The sequence below is a fragment of the Struthio camelus genome, chromosome 2 (assembly GCF_040807025.1).
Source record: "Struthio camelus isolate bStrCam1 chromosome 2, bStrCam1.hap1, whole genome shotgun sequence".
NCBI lineage: Eukaryota > Metazoa > Chordata > Aves > Struthioniformes > Struthionidae > Struthio > Struthio camelus.
The window spans coordinates 32,244,386-32,250,972 of record NC_090943.1 but is presented as its reverse complement, the minus strand read 5'-3'; the positions used below and the strand labels follow the sequence as shown (position 1 = coordinate 32,250,972).

At 39.2% G+C, this 6,587-nt stretch overlaps 1 long non-coding RNA gene across 1 annotated transcript; it reads left to right on the top strand.

The window, feature by feature from the left end:
- Positions 1-2,599: 2,599 nt before the first annotated feature.
- On the top strand, positions 2,600-5,888 carry LOC104147899 (uncharacterized). The gene is made up of 3 exons (XR_694987.2): positions 2,600-3,111; positions 3,704-3,796; positions 5,696-5,888. It is a non-coding gene; the product is annotated as an uncharacterized lncRNA (long non-coding RNA).
- The last annotated feature ends 699 nt before the right edge of the window (positions 5,889-6,587 follow it).

The following is a 6,587-nucleotide window of genomic DNA, read 5'->3' as shown; positions in this document are numbered from 1 at the left end:
GCAAATTAAAAGCTGGCATGTGTTCCCCTTTCCTTCTTGAGCTCAGAAGAGGATGAAAAAGTAACCTTTTAGATACCTTGACGGAGCAACAGCCTTTATGAAAATGTGCATGGTTTTTAAACACTGTGTTGAATTTATCTGTATGTGCGTACTCCTTTTCTTACCACATGCATTACTCTGTCCTCTAGAATTTAATAAGGGGAATACTAAAAGTATTTTAGATAAAAAGTATATTGTTTTATAGATATGGAATAGAAAAAATCTTCCTAGAAAAGATGTTTTCTATTGTTATAGAATTTTATAGTTAGACTAACTTTTTCTGCTATTTTTTACATCTGTCCAAAAATATTTCACAAAAATTGTGAAACTTGGAACTTGAACACAAAAGGTTCAAGGTATTCAACCATCTGATTTACTGGAAACTAAAAGCATAGGAAACTAAAAGCAAGCAAACAAACATTGTACGTAGCAGTTTTTATTAGTACCTCATCATAGGAAACATTTTCCTTCCAAAACTAGCAAGAAACAGAAAGGAGCTGGCAAAAAGATGAAATCCCTTTACACATAATGTTTACCCTGAAAACACAGTCCATAAAGAGAATGTCAACTGCAGCAGCTCCAGCCTTGTTTGTCACTAGATTAACCAGAGAACCAACAAGGACAATGACTCAACCATTCATGCCCATTAGGCTTGCTGTGAAAGGCTCCATTCACTCACCAGCTGGCACGGCAGAAAGCTATCTAAAGATGTGAACAAGTGCAGTGGGTAGAGGCAGACTGGCCCCACCGCACTCCGAAACCAAAGCTGCAATTAATTATATACGGAATGTAGCCAGGCACTACTGGTATTGTAATTAAATGAGACCACACAGAGAAAAAAAATACTCCTTTATCACATAGCGTGTACTACAGAAAGACAGTCAGGCTTCTCACAATAGAATAGATTTTTTTTTAATTTTTACGGCACTGTTCCTGTTAGCAGGCTGTATGAGTTTATACATTGAAGCTTGAAGTTTTCTGCTTCTGTTTTATTTCTAATAAAAGGCTAACATGCCCAACAGCTTATCTGTTTTTGCACTCTAAAATCAGCTAGTCTATGCCAATAGATTTTTCCTTTCTTATATGCTTGTTGTCCTCACAGTTACAGCAGTAATATTATGCTATTCCAGTGTTTTTATTCTAGATCATCACTCAAACTGCTTTCAAATTGTAAGTCTACCCTGAGAATTTCCTGATAGTTTCAGCCACACGCTGCCAGAACCTACAGAATTCAGTAGTCCTGTTTCAGATGAGACCAGCTTCAAATAGTTTTCCCCTACAGTATTTCTCCGAGACTCTGAACAACCATTTTTCCTTTGGTGAGGACTGAATGGGAAGTGTGCCTTAAAACAGCAATAGGATTGGCTAAGGCCGGTCAGAAAGAAACTGGTGGATGCCATTAGCATCACACATATCTTGAAAGAAGAAGCTTTATCAAAACTTATCTGAGATGTGTGGTGTTAAACTTGCATCTTCCCACTATGATCATCATCTTTAAGCACCATTACATTATTATTTTGATGCTGTAACCAAACTTGGACCCCAGAGTGTACTACCTGGCATACACACTAATAGTAAGAGACTGTAGGTGAAAAACTTTGCAATCTAAATAAATGAGGCAAAAAGGGAAAAAACATTATCCATTTATTTTGCTAAATAGGTAGACATACAGGCAACCCACAGTGGGCTATGAAACAAACCAGACTGATCCTAGCAGGATCAGTCCTGCTAGGTGGATTTAACTCCACATCCACCCTTCTCTTTCTTCATTCCCTCTTGCTCAGTATTGCTTTCATTGGTAGGTCTTTCAGCTAATATTGCAAGACTCATTCCCATGGATTTAGTTAATCATGTATTTCCTATTTGGAGTGTAATGCTCCAGAATCACTGGTATGCTGAATGCTTAAATAGAAGAAACATGGTCTACAATCTTTGCAGATTGGATAAAAGTTATCTGAGGAGAGCATATTACCTCAAGCACACTTTTACAGTGCCAGTATGACTAGGACTTCAAGGCACTAAAATATTAAACAATAATAGAAGTTTGGGTTTTTTTAATACAAGCATATCTCACTTTCCTTTCACATTTTGACAGAACAGGTGGTAAAGATAGGCAGCTGCCTTTGTTACTGATAATACCCAATCAACCTGAGAACCCTTAAAAAAGGGTAACACTAACACTGCCATTTCTTATTATGAAGGTATCGTATGCATTTACTGTGTAAACAAAAAAAATTATGATTAAATGACATACTGGAGAGCACCAAAGGTTGAACCAGACCCAAATTAGTGCTTGCTGTTTAGCATTTTTCACTGCTTAACATATTTCTTGTTGGCAGATGTTATTTTTGTGAACTGTCACCATGTATTTTGACTTAGATGAGAAGTAGGCTGATTCTGTGTGCATTCGTGGATACATACACTGCTAAAATATGCAGAGCACCAAATTGCCACATAATACAATGCATAACGGAGCACCAGTTAGGATCTTAGAATAGCTAGCTGTTTTCTCAGGAATATTAGGTTTCTTTTTATTGCTCATTAGCAGGCAAATAAATTATCTTTGAGGTCTGCATTTTTTTTGATGTGTGGTTATGCATCACTGACAGTTCTCCATGAGGACACACATGCTGAAAAAAATCAACTTGAAAGGAGGAAGGGAAGTTGCAATTACCAAGTCTAGCAGGACAAGCGCTAGTCGAAATGTAAGAGATGTCTAGTAGAGGACCCCAATGAAGTAGCACATAGGTATATTTGCATTTCTCCTTCCTGGGGATAGCCTCTCTGCAATTATAAGGAAATATGACAAGCAGCAGTGCCTGTGCAGACAGCAGCAGAAGAAAGGCACCACTAGGGATTAGCTAGCCCGAAGCTGCAACCAGAGCACAGCTGGCTCAGCCTCAAAATTAAGTGCCTTCAGTCAGGTGGGTAAAGGGAATCATCCCCGAAGTGTGGCAGAGCACACTAAAAGGGACTCCAATGCATAGACTGGTTGGTTGTTTTTTAATCTGACACTGCGTATTACTGGGACAGCCCAGGATTTCCTGACTGCACTGAATTCCTCCGTAAAAGGTAAGAAAGTATTATCATCTTTTATGAATGCAAAAAGGCTAAAGGCTATTCCAACAAGATTTCAAAGAGTAAATCAGCACACCAAGTGGGATTTTCAAATGCCTGTAGGTACTTAAAACCTTGATAATTGTGTGGGGAAGGGAAGCAAGGAGGAAAAAAATAGCAATATGAATCCTAGGTGACTAATATTTTCAGTCAGCTGTGCTGTGGGTTTGGAGTATGCAGAAGAATAAAAGGATAAAGTAGTTGACCGTTATAATTCTCTCCTCAGAGAAACAGAAGCAATACTTTCACTACATAAATATATTGATATGTATACACATCATACTTTCCTTCCTATTTAGTACAGTGTACAATAGCTGTAACACATCATGGAAAAGGTTTTGAGACCCTTTGTCCAGAGGGGTAGGAAAAAAATGTGCAAAACATGCAAAAAATTCATTTTAAAACATTATCCTATTCAACTAGACTTATTACTTGAGTTTAGAAAACAGAAACTCCCAAATTCTGCTTTAGGGTTTAAACCATCAAACTCTCATTGAAGCCAGACATCAAATATTGATAACTGGCAATCTTTACTTTCTTCTCCAAGGACAGAACAGCCTGCTGTTGGGCAAGTGCAGCTCGATCCGCTTGCTTTCTCTTAGTGAAGAAGCCAGGAAATCTGCAATCCGTTCAACACTAGGTAAATGTGGGACTTGTCTGTTTTTTCACCATCTGCATTTATAGCAATGACCAAACTGGAAAGAAAAGAAACTGTGACTGCTCATGGCAAATCTGTATAGAAGAGGGGGAGGAAGATCGCGGGGAAAATCCTGGCCTGCTACAAACTAGAAAATGGACCAGTACCAAACCTCAGGCAGCTTTCAGCCGCTTGCAGACATTGTAGTTCTGGCTGCAGAGAGAAGCCCTGTTTACACTAGATTCCAGTTTCTAGAAAGCAAAATTCACCGCTGTACCCAAATAATCCTATCTTTCATACTGGACTTGAAGCTGAATCCAAAGCATTGCAGTTTAGGCCCAGCTATACTGCTGTGAGACCTAGGCCACTGACGGCCTTTCCATGCAGTTCTGCAATGTTTTTGTTTGCATGCACTACCAAAACAACACTTGGCTTACAGTTATTTAACCCTTTCCATTATTTCTAAAGAAAAAATACACACAAGAGTCTATGAAGACTGAGGAAAAATAGGCTTTTCTAATTTTAGAGTATACCTTAAAGTATTCTGTCAGCCCTACTGCTCATAGCGATTCTTCCTCTAGCTTTCATGACAAGCGCTTTCTTTGCAAGCGCAGCAAGACAAGTGCGTTAGCACTTCACAGCAGCCACTTTCATGCAGGATTTTTTTCCTGTGGCCCCAAGGAAGTTACTTCAGGTGCAGGAGGAGCTCGGAAGCCCTGAGGATGCAGAAGTGCCTTGGTGCTGCAGACAACCACCACCCTCCTGCCCTGGGAACCACTGCCCCATCTGCACGCTGCCTCACTGGTAATTTTTTGGCATTTACAAGGCCAGTACAACCAACCCGGAGTAATGTGTTTCTAATATCTACAGAAGAAAAAAGGAAGTGCTAATGAGAAATCAGCTCATTGTCATCTCATTTTTTCCGCATATTCAGTTATTTGTCACTTGCTTCTCTCTCCTGACTGACAGCATTCGTGCCAGCTGCGGGCTGAATGGGAGCTTTCCAGCTCCGCTTAAGTAGATTGTTTGTCTTCATTAGCGCTTTGTACAAATTCAGTCGGCAAAGACTTGCAGACTGTCATTAAGCAGGCCCAGTCTTTCAAGTTCTGCTGCCACAGCCCACGATGTTTGCCTTCAAAGACTTTCTCCTGCTTTTGTTAATTTAGCCTAGAAGAGCCAGTTTCCATTAACCTGAGGTTTTATGCTGTGTCCCATCACTAAGGCGATGTGTAATTCCACCCATGCTTCACACAGCATGCTACGCTACGGGAGAGGGGAATACACACACACACACACACACACACACACACACACAATGTCTGTGGGGTAGTAGCTCCCATTTTATTGTATTTACCTTTTTTCCACTTTTCTTGAGTGAAGCAATATAACTTATCCATATCAACTAAATGATTGAATGCCAAGTAAAGAAAAGACCTAACCCTGCCCTTTGATTTTTCTACCTGAAGAGACTGATGAGCTCGTGTTCTAGTCAAGCAGACACAAATGGTACATAAGCTAGGCAGCTGAAGTGGAATGAAAATGATTTTTAAAACGGGTCTAAGCTTGTTGCTATACATCAAATAAAACTTCCTCCTTCTTCCTCTTATTTGGGAAAGGACATGCAAGACTAGGGTCAGGCTTTGCATGAAAAAACTGATGTTCAAGAGCAGAAGTATCTGTTTTCACTATAGTTCTAAAAATCCAAAGAATAATTTTTTTTTTTAATACTTTCAACAGCAGTATCATATCCTTCTTCTAACGCTGATGTCCTTCTGATTTCTGATTCATTACTCCTACCAGGAAGCATGATCTTCTGACATCAGTTTTTTGCCAATAATCTAACACCTTCTTAGAGCATTCACACGAGGGAAAGTACACCAACTGTCCCTGTTTCCCTTTCAGTTGCTGGCCTTCCAATGACCTTGTCTCCACCACAGCCCCAAAGCACTACCCAAGTGAAAACAGACCTGCAGGACGCTGCCGCAATCTACTATTGTGCTACACACCTACATGAGACCTCAGGTGTTTGCTAGGGAACCAGATAAGAGCTACTGAAAAACTATTGCTAGCAGTATCCAAAAAAAAAAAAAACCTAAAAAACAACAAAAATAACTTTTTATCTGTAATTTTAAAATATAGGATTAAAAGGGACTTTCCAAGTCATCAAGTCCTGCCTCTTATTGTCAAAGACAAGCATGCTATGCATGTAGATATATCAACTGTTATCTTAATTTAAGTTAGGCTTATCCTTTGTATTCTTATGCTTGCAATAGGAATCTATTGGAAAGATGTTCTAGGGCATCACTTCTCCCCTGTACCCCTACTCCTGATCAATACTTAAATTTACAGGCAATTTTTCTTGCTAACATTTCATAGTGAATCTTATGATAACTGGAGTTTGCTGAGGTGTGAAACTTTGTTTTCAGGCTCTCCACAAGCACATTTCAGCTTTCATTTAAAAAGAATTGCTTTTAGTCTTTATGGTTGTGTGATGTTTGAAAACATCAAATCATCTGCCAGATCAGAGGTACATAAAAAAAGAACGCTGAAAAATTATTTTAGGAAAAACATTTTTGAGGAGGGTCTGCATAAATGATATTTAATTGATAAAGAGGATAATGCCTTAAGCTGCTCTGTAACTTGTACCTGACTTTTGAAAGGATAGCAAATTAAGCAGAAATGAAAGAAAGCTTAAGAGACTGTTCTAGAAGACAAAGACCAACTAGTTCTCTGGAGAAAAAGGCAAACAACAGTGGTAGTCTTGCACAAAGAGCTATCAAACCATCTCCTGCAT